Here is a 20,683-nt window from a genome sequence, read left to right as displayed (position 1 = left end):
AAGCCAAACAAATTGTTGAACAATCATGCACCTAAAGACTGGAATAGTGCAGATGAAGTGTTGGGGGGTGTTCCCTGCAGGCTCTTGTGTACTTCAGCTTTCAGATATATATTTTTCCCTAGCTTATAGGCACGTGTGAACATATGCTCTATCTCAGGGGACCTGGACTATATCTAGATTTGGAGACTTTATTGGGGAGTGGAACACCTGGAATGGAATTAGAGAATACTATGAAAGGAAAGGTCTCACCCGAGTGATGAAGCTGAAGGGTTGTCATTCCACACCTGAAGTCTCTGGACACAGTCTGAAGTGAAGCATGCTGGGGTGGCACTCGTTTCGTTGATTGGGTTGCAATCCTCAGATGCAATATTATTTGATTTGAATTGAGAGCAGCATGCAGAAAAGTGGGCCCCATCCTAAGGTTCCAGGACTGGGGGAAATATAGGCTCTATAGTAGAAATGTGAGGTTCCTGCTGTCTTAGGGTTCAAGAAGACAATGGATAGTTATTGTTATCATCACATTATTTGGTGATTGGGTTAACTTTGAAAAGTCCCTTTATTAGGGTTTGGGGTATGATAACCAGCATCTTGTATATAGCTGTGCCACCAGTTGCTTCTGTTCTCCCTGGTCTAGGCTTTTGAGAGAGTCAACATATCAAAAGGCTGGAATAGTACAGATGAAGAGTTGGGGGGGGTTCTATTTTACGGATAGCTAGTAAGCATATTTTAGTTATATTCCAAAGGGCCTGTGGCTATACTAGTTTTTTTTTTCCCTGAGCCTGAAATCTGATATGCAGGTAGATCCAAGTTATTGTCTGGGGAGATGATGTCATGGCTGGAAAAAGCTGGAGAAAGCTGGATCAGGGAAGAGAGTAGTTCCCATATATGGGAAAGTTGTGTAAATATTGTTGACTGTAAACCCATTCGATTTGATATTGGGGCAGCGTGGAACGTTCCTACTCATGACCGCAGAATGTGAGCTCACATCTACAGGAATGCAGAGGTCACATAAGCTTCTAAGCTGAATATGGGCCCCAGATCACATCAGTTGTATGCTTTTATAGGACTTGTGTTGATCCTATATATTAGGAAATAAAACTGCTATATAATTTTATATTCTAACCTTAGGAGCCTCTAAATATTATTATTATTTCTTTTTAATTTTCTTGTTTTCTTTATTTATTAGATAAAGATGGCCAGAAGTTGAGAGGAAGGGGGAAACAGAGAGGGAAAGAGACAGAGAGCACCTGCAGCACTGCTTCACCACTTGCAAAGCTTTCCCTCTTCAGGTGGGGACTGGGGGCTTGGAACCAGGCTCTTGAGCATTGCAACATGTGTGCTCAACCAGCTGTGCCACCACCCGGCCCCTAAATATTATTATTTAACCACTGAGTAGGTATTTTACCTGCAACATTTTTTTCTCTTTTTAAATTCTAAACATATTATTTCTGCCTACTTTTTCTATATGTTTTATTACCTGTATATTGATGGTCTTTTTATTTTATTGGGGAAATGTTGCTTTACAAGACAGTTTTTGTCTACAGTGTACAGTTTCAAACCTTTTTGGAATACATGTCTTTATATCTATTCCATATTTGGTGTCATTATATTTTTATTTATATTTTCCCTTTTATCCTTTGTTGAGGAAATGAATAATTGCACCCACATCTCATATTTGGTGTTATTTTAAAAGTAATAATTGTTACATATGAAGGCTAGAACTATTTCCTCTGAATTTTATTTTATTTGCTTCAAGATATACATTCAGTTCTTGATACATCTTTGTATACATTTTTGGCTAGTTTGTATACATTTCACTTTGCAAGATTCAACCTCATTCACATGCAGCGTACTGGAGAGCCTAGTCCTTTCTTAGATTTTTTTCTGTGACCATCTCTGACTTTAGGCATTAGACAAAAAAGCAACTAACAAATACAATGGTCTCTTAAGAGAAAAGTTAAAGGAAACTTAATTATTTTTTAATTAGCAATAAGCAAAACGTTCTTCAAAATTCTCAGTTCCCCAAGTCTTCACTGTCATTGTCACTAAAGCTGAAGTGATAATTGCAATTCTATGGGGAGGTGAGTTCACATATAACAAACCCATAACTCAGGGTCTGGCAGCCTACATGCACATGCACCTGATGCCCTGACGTGCTCACCTAGCCCCCCGTCCTGGCAGCTGGAAGGAGAGCGCTGATGGTTCTTTGTGTCTGTCTCTGAGGAAGAGTCTGCAAGGAAAACTAGTCTGAGTAAGTGTCTTGTCTGGAGTAGAGAAAGAGTTAGTAGCAAAACCAGAGCAGTAGGAGGAATGCTTGCTTAGTGATGAGCTGAGCTGCTGTAGCGTCTGGGTCTGCATGCCCCCCCCCCCCATTCTGTTCTGTTCACACTATGATTTAGTATAATCCGGATGAAGATGATTCAAGAAGAAGGTGCTCAGTGATAGTGAGACTGATTATCAGCTGCTTTAAAACTGTGGTTGCCAAATCTATCTAGTGCTGACTTTACAATACAGGGAGCATGTATTAAATTAACATTTTTGTGGCAAGTGCACACATAATATCTCCATGTTATAATAAAGTATGGAGCAAAATGTAAAGTATGACTTCAGCTTTTGTGTACAATTTTTTAATCATTAATAAGCTTCTGTGATTACAATGTTTTTATTGAGCTTGGGGCATATGAGGTAGTAAATAGTAATCATGTCTCCATGAAAAAGTCTGAGTCATGAAGATCATGGAGAAATTGTTTTCTCTCCTCAACTCAGAGAAGCAGCACTGAAGACAGAGGTAACTTTCTCAGAGTGGGGTCCATACAGGAGGAGTCAGGGACACATGTTTGTCCTATTTTATGTTACAGAGGACAGGGCACTTGAGAGCTATTTCCCTAACTAATTACGTTAAAGGCAAGCATTTAGGTTGGAGCCATTTCCCATGATTTTAAGTCCTTTTGTTTGTACACACAGAGTTGACAGGTTGGTGCCATCTCCCTTTGAGAGTCTAACCATGAGCTGGGGCAGCTCCTGGTGGGCACAACATCAAGTACGAGCTACCAAGGACATGGGTCTCCCTATGCCCCATGCTGGAGCCTCTACAAACTGGTATTTACAATTGTTTTTAGTGTATGACTGTCAGTTGCAGAAGCAAAAACATAACAAAAAAATCAAAGATCCAGGGGGAGTGCTTTGCTGGCTTCTTGACAAAATTACAGACATTTTCCATGCTGTGCTATGACGGGCTCATGACTGGGAACTTGTGATTGGATTTTCAGTGTCATCCTGTGTACGCACAGCTGCAGGGACACACACACACACACTTTCCATTTTTTAAAGTAACCTTTGTGATTTAAAATACTTAAAAATACTTTTAAGTATTTTTTAAAATATACTTATTTCCTTTTCGTTGTTGGATAGGACAGAGAGAAATGGAGAGAGGAGGAGAAGCCAGAGAGGGGAAGAGAAAGATAGACACCTGCAGACCTGCTTCACCGCTTGTGAAGCGACTCCCCTGCAGGTGGGGAGCTGGGGGCTTCAACCGGGATCCTCACGCAGGTCCTTGTGCTTTGCGCCACGTGCACTTAACCCACAGTGCTACTGGCCAACACCCTGTGATTTATCTTCTATGTAAATCACATACACAGGTCATACGTTCACAGCTAGTAGCCTTTCATAGAGAACACAGCTCTAGGTACACACACTAGGTACACTAGCAAGATTGTAGTCCCTAGATTCCTCCTGAGTTCTAAGTCACTACTACCAAGGTAGAAGTGATTTTGTGCATATTTATAGGAGTGGAACAGTTGATTAGAGGTTCAAAACTGTGTCAACATTGAGGAAACACGTCCCTTTGTTTGGATTGTATTTTACAGAGATGATTTATGCTGGATGAATACTTCATGTGGTCATTTTTCTCCAGTGCACATGATACTCTGAATTACTTGTTTTTATTGTGAAACCCCGCTATTCACTAGCATTGTTGTATAAAATGTTATCATGTGACACATATAGATTTATAATTCAGTTAATTCCTGTGTGCAGTTTTGATTTACAGGCTTTAGTGAGTAGAGTAATACTGATACATTGTAAATGGGGAATCCTGAACAAAAGTCACAACACTACAGGAGTGCAGGAAAACAGTTTTCTGGTGCTGACCCAGAATTAGCTCACAACATAAGTTCTGGCCTCAAATTCTGATGGAGTTTCTCTTTTACACCATAACAGTACATAAAGAAAGGTGGGATAATGATTAAAAATTTTTGGGTTTGTATAGTCCATGAGAGAGAGGATGTGTAAGCCACGGGGTTGGGGTGGGGAAGTAAAAAGTTAACTTTCAGGGCCAGGCACCCAGTTAAATGCTCACATCACAGTACACAAGGACCCAGGATCAAGACCCTGGTCACCACCTGCAAGAGGAAAACTTCACGAGTGGTAAAGCAGGGCTGCAGGGGTCTCTCTGTCTCTCTCCCTCTCTATCTCCTCATCCTCTCTTAATTTCTCTCTGTCTCTATCCAATAATAAATAAATAAAAATGTATTGTACTAAAGTAATAGACTCTGGGGCAGTGGGGGATGGTTCATGTTCTGGAACATGATGGCAGAGGAATACCTACTGGGGGTTAAATTATTATGTGGAAAACTGAGAAATGTTATGCATGTACAAACTATTGTTATTTTAATGTTGACTGTAAATCATTAATCCTCCAATAAAGAAATTAAAAATAAGTAAATAAATAAAAAGTATATATATATATTCATAGGAGTGAAATTCTGGGACATTGGAACTATCCGGTTGCTAAATCATATAGTTTTAAGAAATGGATATACCAATTTATCCATCCAAGTTGTCTTAGACAATCATGGATTTTCCACATCCTTGTAAGAAGCTAGCATTTTATGTTTCTTATTTTAGCTTTCTAGTTGATGTAGGATGATATTTTCCTAATAAGTTAAATAAACTTTGCACTGATTATTTGTGTTGTAAACATCTTTATTGAAGATTCCAAGAAGAGGTTAATCAATTCTCCCTGTCCTGTGGCTTTTATTCATGTCAGACACCAAAGTTCTTTCTTCCTCTTCTCTCTTATTTTTAAATTTATTTTTATTTTTTAATATTTATTTATTCCCTTTAGTTGCCCTTGTTGTTTTATTGTTGTAGTTATTATTGATGTCATCATTGTTGGATAGGACAGAGAGAAATGGAGAGAGGAGGGGAAGACACAGAGGGGGAGGGAAAGATAGACACTTGCAGACCTGCCTCACTGCTTGTGAAGCGACTCCCCTGCTGGTGGGAAGCCAGGGGCTCCAACTGGGATCCTTACTCAGATACTTGCCTGCTTTGCACCATGTCCACTTAACCCATTGGGCTGCTGAGCTACAGCCTGATTACCTCTTCCTCTTCTCTCTTACACTCATTCATCACTCTCCCTTCTTTCCATCTATTCTCCCTCCCTCCATCTCAAAATCCATCTTTCTCCATTGCCCCTTCTCTCTGTGTGTATATATCTCTTAATAGAAAACAGTATTTAGTGAAACAAAAACTGAGTTTGTCATTCAATCATAATGTTAACAATACTGTCTGAGATGTTTATGAAATATTTTCGTATTCCAGGGATGCAGAAACATTCCCTTCTTTCTCTTTGAAATAATTCACCATTTATCTTTGAATTTAGAGCAGAAGTTTACTCAGTATTGATGGATAATATGATGTGGGTGGCTAATGGAATGTCCCTTTTCCCCAATATGGCTAGCATTCTGGAGATTTTTCTTAAAATGATAGAATACGTCTTCTTTCATTTTGCTTTTACTTGTATGACTTTACCACATTATGATCACCTCCTCCTAGGGTTGACATTTCCATGCTACTCACTGGAATATTTCTCCATCTCTTCCTGCCTTTGCAAGTCTCTGGTGACCCCACAGGACCAAGGAACCAAAGTAACTTTTGGTGTCAGACATCATTAAATAGATTTTTTGCCATAAAGTATGATTGCTACAGTGACTTGAAGGCAAACACCACAAATAGCAAAATATGCTCCTGGAATTTGTCAATAGGAACACTCTTCCTGTCACAGACCATCACTGGAATCCTGGGTAATTTCTTCCTGCTTCACAACTATCTCTTACTTTACCACATTCTTTCCAGGTTGAAGGATATAGATTTGATTCTCATACACCTGACACTAGCCAACTTCTTCCTCATTCTCTGCAAAGCAGTCCCCAAGGCAATAACACTTCTGAAGTGGCAAAACTCCATCAGTGATTTAGAATGTAAACTTCTGTTGTATGTCTACAGAGTGTCCAGGGGGGTGTCCATTGGCACCACCTGCCTCTTGAGTGTCTACCAGACCATCATGATCAGCCCCATGGACTCCTGCTGGAAGGAGCTGAAAGTCAGAGCTCCAAAATATGTTGGTTTCTCCCTTTACCTCTATTGGGTTCTGTACATCTTGGTCAGTTTGATTTTTCCTACATATGTTTCCTATGTATCTGGCCAGTGGAGCAACAGGGACACTGTGAAGCAAGCAGATTTTCAATTCTGTTCCAATGTAGATCACCACAGAATTTTAGGCTTAGTATATGGGACACTAATAGTATTTCCTGAGGTTTTGTTTTCTGTGCTCATCATCTGGTCCAGTGGCTCCATGGTTTTCATCCTGTTCAGGCACAAACACCGGGTCCAGCACATTCGCCAGACTAAGCTTTCCCCCAGACCCTCAGCTGAGTCCAGAGCCACACAAAGCATCCTCCTTCTGCTAAGCACCTTTGTATGTTTTAACACCCTTTCCTCCATGTTTAGTATTTACTTGGTTCTTTATCAGAATCCAAAGAAATGGCTGGTGAACATCGCAGAACTAATTTCTCTGGGTTTTCCCACTGTGAGCCCCTTTCTTCTTATGAGCCGTGAGTCCACTCTATGCAGGGTCTTCTCTGCCTGCATCAGAACTAGGAAATCCCTTGCTCTTTTGAGAAACATGTAAGTTGTTTTTGCAGAAAATTCAGCTGGTTTTTCACTCTTCATTCTTGATGAATAATGTGAGTCTTTCTGAAATGGAGCCTAGAGGCCCTGGGGTTTGTCACCTGGTAGAGTATGAAGGCTTCAAGGTCACACAGGTGGGGAACAACAACTTGAGCTCGTCCTGACACCATATATCCTGAAGACAATTGTCTTTGTCAAATGTCACCTGAGGACATCTGAAATGGTTGCATCTTAGCTCCTTACTCAATACTATAATTAGCTACTAAGAGTTGTACACAGGGGATAATAAAGTAGAATAGAAAACAGTAATAAATGAGTCCTGGATTATACTTCATGTGCATACCTAGTATGGTTATCTCATCAACAGCGAAAAGGACAATGTTCTGAAGTTTTGATTGTAGAAAGGCATTGGAAAATTGAGATATTATATAATCCTTTGGGAGCAGTGATCTGCTCACATTGTTGCACAGAAATAGAAGAAACTTTATCTAGGGTATAATAATCACAGGTGACACAAGTTTTAAAGGTCTGGGGAGAAAATTAAGGGAGAACTTAGTTAAGGGAGAATCAAAGACTCTTTGGTGCTCAGCAACTTCAAGCCCTCAGATCTACTCTGTTGGAAAACACTTTGGTTAAAGAGGTGTTGGGCATCCATCCAAAAAGATCTGTGTACACATATGTTCTTGGCAGCACAATTTGTAATAGCCAAAACCTGGAAGCAACCCAGGTGTCCAACAACAGATGAGTGGCTGAGCAAGTTGTGGTATATATACACAATGGAATACTACTCAGCTGTAAAAAATGGTGACTTCACCGTTTTCAGCCGATCTTGGATGGACCTTGAAAAAATCATGTTGAGTGAAATAAGTCAGAAACAGAAGGATGAATATGGGATGATCTCACTCTCAGGCCGAAGTTGAAAAACAAGATTAGAAAAGAAAACACAAGTCGAACCTGAAATGGAATTGGAGTATTACACCAAAGTAAAAGACTCTGGGGTGGGTGGGTGGGTGGGGAGAATACAGGTCCATGAAAAATGATGAATGAAATAGTGGGGGTTGTATTGCTAAATGGGAATCTGGGGAATGTTATGCATGTAAAAAAAAAAAAAAGAAGTAGAAACGCAAAGCAGAAATTGACTGAGTTTGGAGTATGGCACCAAAGTAAGAAAGCAGAAGTATACTAGAGTTTGCAGTGAGTACCTCCCTAATACTTCCTCTCCACTTTTCCAAGCTTTGGGTCCATGATTGCTCAACAATTTGTTTGGCTTTGTATGTTAACTCTCTTTTCAGTCATCAGGTTCCAGGTGTCATCAGGATGCCGGCCAGACTTCCCTGGATTGAAGACACCACCAATGTGTCCTGGAGCTCAGCTTCCCCAGAGACCCATCCTACTAGGGAAAGAGAGAGGCAGACTGGGAGTATGGACCGACCAGTCAACGCCCATGTTCAGCGGGGAAGCAATTACAGAAGCCAGACCTTCTACCTTCTGCAACCCACAATGACCCTGGGTCCATGCTCCCAGAGGGATAGAGAATGGGAAAGCTATCGGGGGAGGGGGTGGGATATGGAGATTGGGCGGTGGGAATTGTGTGGAGTTGTACCCCTCCTACCCTATGGTTTTGTTAATTAATCCTTTCTTAAATAAAAAATATATTAAAAAAAAAAGAGGTGTTGGGGACATCTAGGTAGCCACATAATTTCTCCTCACCTAAATTTAGGTTGCATATTCTAGGGACATTAGTAATTGAAATATATGCTATTAGAAAGTTTATTTATTGTTTATTTGTTTATTTTGGATAGAGACAGAGAAATTGAAAGGGAAGGGGGAGATATGTAGGAACAGAGAGATATCTGTAGTACTGCTTCACTGCTCATGAAGCTTACTCCTTGCAGATGGGGACCAGGGGATCAAAACAGGGTCCTTTTGCACTATAATGTGTGTTTAACCAGGTATGCATAATCTGGCCCTCTGGAGAGTTTATTTTTTATTCATAAAAAGGAAACATTGACTAAACCATAGGATAAGAGGGGTACAACTTCACACAATTCCCACCACCAGAACTCCCTATCGCATTCCCTCCCCTGATAGCTTTCCTATTTTTTAAAATCACTTATTTATGTTTTTATGAGATAGAAAAAGACAGACTAGTAAAGTAAGTACTGGTTTATGTTGGTGCCATGTATTAAAGTTGAGTGTCTGGAGCCTAAGACATAGAAGTTCAGTGCTCTGATGCTGAGCTATTTCCTGGAAAAGAAACAAGTTTGAATTTGTCCTTATTTTAAACACAGGGCTTTTATCTGAGATTGTTGCCTCACTTTCAGAAAGTGCATGGCGGCCACAGGGCTGAGTCTCAGGCTCCTGAGTGTCTCCATGGAGGAAGGAGGATGCAGCTGGGATCTGGAAGCTTGTGCTCAAGTGCTGCAGGTTCCAAAGATAGGAGTTTTCCAGCTCCAGAAGCAGAATTTAGCCATAACTTCTGACTTATGGACACAGGAGAAACTCAAGGAGAATATTCTGAATTGTGCTTCCTATTTTAGAGGGACAAAATGTCTTGCTCCAGGAAAAAAAAAATGTTTAGTATAAACCTTGTAAACAACACGAAGCAAACCTTTATAAAAAATGGTTAGATCTCCTACAGTTAAACACAAATAGAAAAAAATCGTAGATTGAATATGAAGCATACTTCAGTGATTTTTCTCAGAAAACAAGCAAACTAGACACTATTCTAAAACTCTTGCCAGTTCACACTCTACAAAGTCCAACATCACATGGGCTCTATATGAATCCAGAATGTTCTTCATTAGCTCTAGAAATTCTGAATCTGATGGCTGGGGAGACAGCATAATGGTTATGCAGATCACTTTCATGCCTGAGGCTCTGATATCTTAGATTCTATCCCTGACACCATCATAAGACAGAGCCTAGCAGTACTCTGATCTATCTGTATCTATCATCTATCTATCTATCTATCTATCTATCTATCTATCTATCTATCTACCTATCTCTAACTGTCATCTGTTATCTATCATCTATCTCTCTGTATGTCTGTCATTAAAATAAATAAAATATTTAAAAAGAAATGAAGATCCAATCGTGTAAAGGCAGGTTTTGTAGTTTAGATGGCAAATACAGAAGGAGTCAACTAACAGAGTGAAGTCTGCACAAAGAGAGGCCTTGATGGATGTGGAATCAGTAGAGGTCACTATGCCTTAAACCCTTTTCAAGGTCCTTGGCATTAAAATGCACACCTACAGGAAGAATATCAGAGTTACAAGTCACTGCTAGGAGAAAATAAGGCTGCATGTCCCAGAGATACTTGCTCCAAAAAACAAAAAAGGGCAAAAACTTTCCAAATAAGTTTACAGTTGAGATGACTGGGCAAAGAGAAAACCTGGAGGATGACCCATCAGCACAAGGGCCATGCAATGGACAGAAAGATGCAGCCCTTGCTGGTAGTGATGGTGGTTAATAGATGAACAATGAATCCTAGATGAAAGCAGCAGTCAACCAAAAGTTGATACAATCTGTAGAAAGAGAACTCCTTAAAGAGTTGCTGAGGGAGCCAGGAGCTAGCGCAGTGAGGTAAGCGCACATGGCGCAAATCACAAGGATCCCTGTTCAAGTCCCCAGTTGTACACCTGCAGGAAGGTTGCCTCACAAGCAGTGAAGCAGGTCTGCAGGTGTCTATCTTTCTTTCCTCATCTCTGTCTTCCCACCCTCTCTCGATTTCTCTCTGTCCTATACAACAACAATAACAACAATGATGGCAACAAAACAGAATAAATGGCCTCCAGGAGCAGTGGATTCGTAGTGCAGGCACCGAGCCCTAGCAATAACCCTGAAGGCAAATAAATAAATAAATAAATAAATAAATAAATAGTTGCTGAGAGCTCAATTAATTAAATATGGCTGGAAGAATCGGTTGAAACCACATGGTAAAGAGGTAATTAAAGAAAAAGAAAGTATAGGCTATGTCAATGTTGATAACTTAGTGGCTGAATTAACACCAAAATCCGTATTTCTGGTACCTGACAGTGTAAAGAATAATATTCTCCGGAGAATAAATATACTCCTTGCTCAGCCAGCCAGCCTTTACAGTTTGGTTAGATTGTGTTGTTCAGTCATTTTGTTTCTGGAAGTAAAACATTCCTTAAATTAGAAATCAGTTTTCCAAAATAAAACCCTTCTTTGTATGATGGTTTCCATTTCCAGTAGTGATGCACGTTATACTGATTTTTTTCTGTGTTATTCTAAGAAATATCTCAAGAATAAGAAGGAAAAAACAAATTCCAGGCTAACTGTGAAAAGTGGGATTATTTCCCTGGACCTCTCTTTCCTGGCTGCTCAAAATGTCTGATTTCCAACACTAAAATGCACTAGAAGCCAATCTCATTGTCATTTGAAAGCCCCCTGAATATTATCTATGTCAGCATGGTAAATAACTAATAATTTGGGGAATTTATAGTTCCTGGTAATACATTTGTCTAAGCCACAAAGTTACCTGGAGAAAATAAGGTTTACCCCTTACTAGTAAAAGCTCTCCTGACCACCTGGGTAAGATTATAGAATTTTATTATTACACTCTCTCTTTCTTCACACTACATACTGACTATAACTATATAACTTTTCAGAATCCCTATTCTGTTCCCAGTTTGCTCCCAGATGTGAGGATCTGATATTGAGGGCCCTCAATTATTTGAAGGGATGGGACTAGTCACCCATATTAGTGACTCAGAATGCTATGTTTAGCCAGAAGTAGAGCTTTCAAAGTCCTGTTCCCCTAGGACAAAACAGCTATTTCTAAAAATGTATAGAGCACCTTTAGTTTATATAACCAGATAGATCTCTAGGGATGACTTATGGTGAGTCCTAGTTTTAGAATCACCAGTCCTCCGTGGTTTCTGGTACCCATTACTGGAGACTGATGTTATGAACCAGAGATAGACATAAGTGTTCTCCTTGCCACTGTGGTGTTAATAGCCTGTTCCTCTCAGCTAAAGAGTGTGTATGTGCTACTAACACATTCATATACACGTGTCTACAATGTCTCTATGTCTTCATCCATGTCTGTATTAAGTGAACACATTTTAATTAAAATTTTTAAACCTATGTTAGGGTTTGGGGTATAATACCCAGCATCTTGTATATAGCTGTGCTACCAGTTGCTTCTGTTCTCCCTGGTCTAGGCTTTTGAGTCAACATATCAAAGACAGCCTATGTATTAAAAAGACTCAGTCTGTGTTTTAAGAAGTTCTAGACATATGATCAATTTTTCCCTCTCATATTAATTAAATAGTGGTTTATATGTCTATAATTTAATAGGAGTGTACATAAACCCAATCACCAAATAATGTGATGATAACAATAACTATCCATTGTCTTCTTGAACCCTAAGACAGCAGGAACCTCACATTTCCACTATAGAGCCTATATTTCCCCCTGTCCTGGAACCTTAGGGTGGGGCCCAGTTTTCTGCATGCTGCTCTCAATTCAAATCAAATAATATTGCATCTGAGGATCGCAACCCAATCAACGAAACGAGTGCCACCCCAGCATGCTTCACTTCAGACTGTGTCCACTTCAGGTGTGGAATGACAACCCTTCAGCTTCATCATTCGGGTGAGACCTTTCCTTTCACAGTATTCTCTAATTCCATTCCAGGTGTTCCACTCCCCAATAAAGTCCCCAAACCTAGATATAGTCCAGGTCCCCTGAGAAAGAGCATAGGTTCACCCGTGCCCATAAACTAGGGGAAAAATACATACCTGAAAGCAGAAGTACACAAGAGCATGCAGGGAATACCCCCAACACTTCATCTGCACTATTACAGTCGTTAAGTCCATGATTGTTCAACAATTTGTTTGGCTTTGTATTTTAACTCTCTTTTCAGCCACCAGGTTCCGGATGCTAACCAGACTTCCCTGGACAGATGACCCCATCAGTGTGTACTGGAGTGCCACTTCCTCAGAGCCCCACCCTACTAGGAAAAGAGAGAGGCAGACTGGGAGTATGGATCGACCAGTCAATGCCCACGTTCAGCGGGGAAGCAATTACAGAAGGCAGACCTTCCACCCTCTGCAACCCACAACGACCCTGGATCCATACTCCCAGAGAGATAGAGAATGGGAAGGCTATCAGGGGAGGGGGTGGGATGTGGAGATCAGGTTATGGGAATTGTGCGGAATTGTACCCCTCTTATTCTATGGTTTTGTTAATGTCTCCTTTCTTAAATAAATAAAAAAAAAAGAAAGATAATATAAGAAAGATGTATTTCCATACAATCCCCACCACCAGCACTCCATATCCAATCCCCTCCCCTGAAAGCGTTCCTATTCTTTATGCCTCTGGGAGTATGGACCCAGGGTCTTTATGGGGTGCAGAAGGTGGAAGGTCTGGCTTTTGCAATTGCTTCCCCACTGAACATGGGCATTGGCAGGTCAATCCATGTCCCCAGCCCGTCTCTCTCTTTCCTTAGTGGGGCAACGCTCTGGGGGAAGCAGGGCTCCAGGACACATTGGTGGGGTCATCTGGCCAGGGAAGTCAAGTTGGCATCATGGTAGCATATGAAACCTGGTGGCTGAAAACAGAGTTAACATATAAAGTCAAACAAATTGTTGACTAATCATGAACCTAAAGGCTGGAATATTGCAGATGAAGATTTGGGGGTCTCTGTTTTGGAAATAGCTAGTAGATCTATTTTAGGTATATTCCAAAGGGCCTGTGACTTTACTAGATTTTGCCTGAGCCTGACATCTGATATACAGGTGGACCCAAGTTACTGTCTAGGGAGATGCTGGAAAAAGGGCTAGAAAGCTGCATCAGGGGAGAGAGTAGCTCCCCCAAATGGGAAAAGTGTATAAATATTGTTGACTGTAAATCCCATCGATTTGATCTGGTGCCTAGGTAACCTCTACCTCCTGCAGGCACGAGCTCATATTCTGTGGTCCTGAGTAAGAACATTCCAAGTTGCACCAATTTCAGGACCCATCTTCCTCAGGTGGTAGATAGAGTATGTTATCCAGCCTCCTTTTGGAGGATGGAACATTCTCTACCACTGTTGATCCACATTGAGGATCCTTGCAGTCCCATGGGGGCCCGCAGAGGGGTCCATTATGTTGTTCCTGATAGAGATGACCAGTGGCCGTGGAGAGAGGGATCTATTTTAGGTCTAGGCCCATCATGTCTGTATGGGAATCCCAAGACTCCTTGACTAGGGCCCCAGATGATGGGGTGACCTGATAGTGACTAAAGAGTCATCATTAAAGTATGCCAGTTTCTTGCTCTTATTCAGCATTTGTAGTCCTTACTTTGATAAAGAAAACTCTAGTCCTATCAACACTGGTTTTTGCTTTGTCAGAAAATAAAAATACATGTTACTATGAATGCTCTAAAACTTTTATAAACCTCCCTGAAAATCTGTCTTCTGATCACAATTGATACTTATTTTAAGACAGTGTATTCCATAAAAATTAGCAACTTCCTAATCAATTCATTTTGGCAAGTTATGTAATCTAATGCCTTATAGTCAAAGGAGTTCATTGGAAAGAAATTCTAATGGGTATTTCAGAGCTCAATTATGAAACTAAAATAATAACAAAAGCCTATGGAAAAATTAGAGTTTAGGGTATTAACAGGAGGTCAAAGTTTTTACATGGTTGATTATGTAAGCTTTTTGTTGGGGTTCCCACATGCCCTAATAACAGAGTTATTCATCCACCCAAATAGCAAATATAATATTATGGGGACTTTCAAATGACCGTGATGATAGCTTATAGGGTCTGCTTCAGAATGACTCATTTATTATTAAAACTCCATTTATTCAGAGCAGGGGTACATAGCATAATGGTTATGCAGTCAGACTCTCATGCCCTCAGGCTACAAAGTCAGGTTCAATATCCCGCACCACCATAAGCCAGAGATGAGCAGTGCTCTGGTGAAAAAGAAAGAGAGAGAGAGAATTCTACTGGTTGTTTGAGAACAAAGACTGAATTCTATAATTTACATATTTCTCATATTTTTTCTACTCCTAATGCAGGCAGATAAATCAGCACAGAGTAGAGTTACTGCTTAGGAAAAGAAAGGGGCTCACAGTGGGAAAACCTGGAGAAATTAATTGAGTGATGTTCACCAGCCATTTATTTGGATTCTGATAATGAGCCAGACAAATACTAAACATTTCTTAATAGAGTCTCTGTTGTTCCACTGACCAGATACATAGGACACATATGTAGGAAAAATCAAATTGACCAAGATGTACAGAATCCAGCAGAGGGAAAGGGAGCCGCCAATATACTTTGGAGATCTGACTTTCAACTCCTTCCAGCAGGAGTTCATGGGGCTGATCATGATGGTCTGGTAGACACTCAAAAGGCAGGTGGTGCCAATGGACATCCCCCTGGCCACTCTCTCAAAATATAAAACTATTTTGCATCCAAAGTCACTGATGACATCCTTCAACCCCAATGCTCCCATTGTCTTGGGAACTGATTTGGAGAGAATAGTCAAGGAGTTGGCGAGTGTCATGTGCATAAGAATCAAGTCTGTGTCCCTCAACCTGCAATTAATATGGTAAAGGGAGAGGTAGTGGTAAAGGAGACAGAAATTTCCCAGGATTCCTGTGAAAGTCTGTGTTAGCAAAAGTGATCCTGTTGACAAATCCCTGAGGAATATTGTGTTGTTTGGCATGTTTTCCTCTACATTATTGTTGATTTCATTCTTCAGATTTAAATGGTTGTTTAAATTTTTCTGACACCAGTAGTTTGGCTCTGAGTCCCTGTGGTATCACCACACTTGCAGAGGCAGGAAAAGATGGAGAAAAATCCCAGTGAATGTCATGGAAATTTCAGTCCTGATCTCAACTGGGTTAAATTACAACAAGGAACCAAAATAAAAAGGAGAGAGGATATACAATTGTAAGAAAAACCTGAAAAATTATGACCACAGGGGGAAAAAGAAACACCTCAACAACTATTTACATTGCTCAGCTCCTCAATTCTAAATAGTTTTTTGAATTAAATTTAAAGATGAATGAGTAGTTTTGAGGGGAAAAAAATTTTTGCGACTTCAGTATATGGAAATATTTTATAAGCTGCTCAGAATATTCTTCCATATAGATTAAGTGACAGCCTAATGGCCTTCAGATAAAGGGCTGTTTCTCATCACTAGATATGCACAAGGAGACAAAGAGAAGACACATAAAGACCAAAGCGAGGCTAAGAAGATAGGAAGGAGGAAGAAAGAAAAAGAGGAGACAAATAAGGACCAAAGGGAGGCTGAGAAGATAGGAAGGAGGAAAAAAGAAATGAAGAGCAAGGGCAGAGAGGAGGAAGAAAACTGTTTATACTAAAAGGACTTGTAAAGACCACACAATAAGGGGAAAAAATGAATAAGGCTCACACTGAAATCTACTTCCTTGAAGTCTCCAGTGCGAATAGTCAGTGAAATAGTAATTGCTCTGTCATCAGAATAAAATAAACCACTGCATACTTGGCTGTCACTCATGACTCACTAGGTCCCCCAAACTCCAAACTGAGCATGTGCAGACTAACAGAATGATGAGTGAGTTCGCTGATATCCCATGATGGCACTGTCTACAATGCTGCTAATGAGAGACAGAGCTTATACAGTGACACAGGTGATTAACAGAATCCTGTAGCGTGGGGGAGGAAATGCCCATTTAAAAAGTCCACAGTGCAAAGATCATTTCACTAAAACACAGATCAAGCAAACAGGATCTATTTTCTCAAATGTTGGGACAGCCTCACACCTCTTGACAACATTTTCACTCCTCTAGACACAGGTAAAGGAACTTTGCTCTCAGGGCAGGTGACGTATGGGTGAGCTCAGGAGGGGTTCAGTGACTTGACAGTCTCCTCTTCTGGCTGGAGCCACAGTGCACAGACTTGTGTTATATATGAAATGCCACAAGCTGTGGACTTAGGGCATGTGCATGTGTCTTGTGCATATGTTTTTAAATGAAAAAGGTGCTGCACAAGAATGATTTAAAAGCTATGGAAAAGTATTCCCCTCCACCTGTTCTGTGAGTGTAACTATACTAGATGGAATTGAAAAGCCGCAGATCCCAATCATGAGCCTGTCACAGTACAACATGGCATGAGTCTGCAGTGCCGGGACATCAGCACAGCAGTTCCCTTGGTCTTTGGTTTCTCCCTATGTTTTATGTTTTGCTGTTGCACCCGGAATCATCCACATAATGTCAACTGCCAATACCAATATAGAGATTGCAGCCTTGGGAAGCAGAGGAACAGTGTCCCTAGGAACTCGCTCTTTCTGTTGTGCTCACCAGGAGCTGTCCCAGTCGGTAGTGATGGTGGACAGGCTCAATGGCAGAGAGATGGTGCAAAGGAACCTTCTGTCAGCTCTGTGTGGACAAAAATAAAATGGGCTTCCTAACCAAGGAAAAATTGCTTCACATAAACTAAGTGACTTTTTAAGAAAGTGGATCTCATGTGCTCTGAGGCAAGCAAGGTTTAACTTTGTAAGAGAAAAATAAGAGTTAATGTCTTAGCTAAAGAAAAATGCCACCTCCCTCCCCCGCCCAACATAAACAGGGCTTTCTATGGCTGTAACCAAAGTAGCCTTGGTTAGTGGCTTTAGAATCTGCTACTTCTGCCCCAGAATTTGCAGATAACCCAAACAAGTTGTGCTCTTGTATACAAGTAAGAAAAAAGTAAGCTGTTAAGCTTGTTGCTATGAGATCCTCTGGAAAAGTTGAAAACTGTATAAAAGGTCAAGTACCATTGTGCTCGGGGCCCAGTCTTTTGTGGACATGAGTCTGGCTGGGTCTGTAGGCATAATATACACTGCTTCCTGCATTAAAGTCCCAGTGTGTCCCCTCTCTCTGCCTGGGATTTCTGACAACATGACCACTCAAACATAAGATATGATAGACATGTGGTCCTGACACTTCCCGCCTGAAACCCAGTTTTAGAAATTTACCTTTGTCTTTAGTGCTGCTCCTCTGAGTTGAAGAGAGAAAGCAACCTCTCCATGATTTTCATGACTCAGACTTTTTCATGGAGACGTGATGACTCTCCCCATCCAGTGCATCCTAAGCTCAATAAAGAATTTTAATTTCAGAAACCAATTCAAAGTATTCAAGATGTGTCTGCTCATCATGAAGTCACGTTTATTACTTCACGTTACTCTTCATTGCCAGCACGGAAGCATTATAGGTACACATGTAACAACAGTGGTATTTGATTCATAATCCCTCTCTAGCAATGTAAACAGTAGATAGATTTGGTAACTTCGGTCTTTATGTAGATTAAAAATCAATCTCCTGGTGCATGATGGTGGAAAAGGATCCAAGTTGAGGGGGGGAGTGTTTTGCAGACAGTTATCATGGGGAGATGAGAAATTTTACCCATTTGTCAACAACTTTAATGCAAGTCAATAACCCTCCATTAAAATTATAAAAAAAAAACTATTAGGAAAATAAGTCACTTTATCATTAAAATATGAGTCTCACCACCACTGAAATTATTCTTCAAGAACTATCTCCATCCTGACCATACTAAATTGTATTAGAAAGAGGATGGCTGGAGGGGGAGGACTCATAATCCTTTAGCAGCTCAGCTCATCATTGAGGAAGTACTCTTCCTCCTGCTCCTCTGATTTCACTGCTGACTCTGTCTCTACCCCAGACAGGAGCACTTACTCAGACTGGCTTTCCTTGCAAACACATCCTCACAGACAGACACCCAGAGCCACCAGTGCTCTTCTTGCAGCTGCCGGGATGGGGGCTGGTGAGCAGGTCAGGGCGTCAGGCGCATATGCATGTGGGCAGCCAGACCCTGAGATATGGGTTTGTGATCTGTGACCTCCCCTCCCCCCAGAATTGCAATTACCACTTCAGGCTTAGTGACAATGACAGTGAAGGCTTGGGGAACTGAAGACAATTTTGAAAAACTTTTTGCCTGTTTGTAATTAGAAAAAAGACAATAAAGTTCCTTGTGTGTTTCTCTAAAGAGACCACTGAATTTTTAGTAAGAGGCTCTTTTCTATTCTAATCCCTCAGATGTGGTCAGAAAGAACGTTAGAAGTCCCTGCATAAGAATGAAGCTGTAACTTGTGTAATGAAATGTACTAAGATCAACTCAAACTCATTCAAAGTTCTAAATGCAAAACTTTCAAGAGACCAGGTGAGGATGATGTGGGACCTTGAATGACAAATAAACCTGTAGCCCACTGTACTCCATCTGTGTGTCTGTGTCTCTGGCATGGAAGAGGGAAGCAGGTACAGAGAGACAGAGATTTTGACTAGGGCACCACAGGGTTCTGAGGCTCAGGAGGGATCCAGTCCTCCATCCCCCAAAGGAGTCTCTCTGTCTGGGAGGCTCCTGGGAGGTTGAGATTGGGAAGGGATCTGGCATCTCGTGCTGCATGCTGGGGAGAATTCTGCTGGTCATGATGGCAACAGGGCTTGGGGATGTGGCCCCCAAAAAACTGATCTGAAAGACTTGCCTATCCATCCATCTATAGAGACATTGTCTTCCCACAATCAGATCCCTGGAACTCCAACCTCTGTGTGGGCCTCAGAGAGACCTAATATTTGTAAACTCCTAGGTTTCTGACTCTGAGGTTATGTCATCTCACCTCCATACTTCAGAAGATGTGATTTCTGTGCCCTGCTTCCTGTGTCAACATTTCCATGTTCATGAGTCTTGAGTCTGACCTTCCCCATGTCCTTTGGTGGTGGTGGTAACTTAAAATACTTTCTAGGATCTTGGAAGCCAGGTTCTCCTGCAGATGATCAACCACCCCAAGTGGATGGGAATCTGAAACTTCTCAAATAAATTGAATAGACACCCAGCCCACTGCCCACTAGGGTGTGAGGTTTCTTCCCCAGTCGCTGCATGCATCCTTCCTTAATGCATTGTGATTCACCCAATTCCTGAGCACCTGTTCTGTGCCAGTTTTGCTTGTGGATGATGCCATGGGACCACAGGACAGTTCACTAGATGGCAGACATGTTAGCATCTAGTGTTGGCCACAGTCAGGGCCTGGTGGGGGGAGAGGGACGTGTGAGGCTTGAGGAACCAAGAGCTTAGAGGAGATGACGATGCAGGTAAGCAGAGTGAAGATAAGGCAGTGTGCACAGGAAACTTCTACATAGTTAGAATTAAGACCCAGTCTGGAATGGAGACTTGGAGAGAATCAAATCTGAATCCTTCCTGGTATTGGCACCAAAAGATTAGCAACAGGGTCAAAAGGATTTGCCTATAATATTTAGTAACTTGGGAACCATATCAAAGAACTCATATCATGTAGCCAACTGATGGATTCAGTAAGGAAACCACACAACTGCGACTGTGTGTGAGGCTCAGGTATGCCCTCACTCCCTTTCCTTGGAAGATGACTGGGCAGCCTGTCTGAAAGCTGATCTTACAGTGATCTAGAAACCTTGCTCTTACCCATGGGGAACTTATGGCTACCCTGCACCTGTTTACAATAAACATAGCATGCAGTCTCTACACTTCCCAACACATCCACAGGGAGCATGCTCTAATGATCACCAGTCCATGGCTGAGACGTAGGAAAAAAGGCCTAGATAGAATTATAAAGGCAGGAAGGAGTACAGCTGCTATCAATGACATTGATGAATAACACAACAATAAAACTAGCTTTCATATATCTGAAGACACCAAGGAGGACTTGCAGCCTTAAGGAATCTCACAGTCCTGCC

At 41.1% G+C, this 20,683-nt stretch overlaps 1 long non-coding RNA gene and 1 pseudogene across 1 annotated transcript in view; both read left to right on the top strand.

Annotated features, from left to right (window-relative positions):
- The window catches only part of LOC132536802 (uncharacterized), a 99,983-nt gene that overhangs the window by 44,315 nt on the left and 34,985 nt on the right, over window positions 1-20,683 (top strand). The window lies entirely within an intron of this gene.
- On the top strand, window positions 10,448-11,332 carry LOC103127320 (transcription and mRNA export factor ENY2-like; annotated as a pseudogene).

This window comes from Erinaceus europaeus, chromosome 2 (assembly GCF_950295315.1).
Source record: "Erinaceus europaeus chromosome 2, mEriEur2.1, whole genome shotgun sequence".
NCBI classification, from domain to species: Eukaryota; Metazoa; Chordata; class Mammalia; order Eulipotyphla; family Erinaceidae; genus Erinaceus; species Erinaceus europaeus.
The sequence above is the reverse complement of the archived record's forward strand: the minus strand, read 5'-3'. Positions and strand labels throughout refer to the sequence as shown.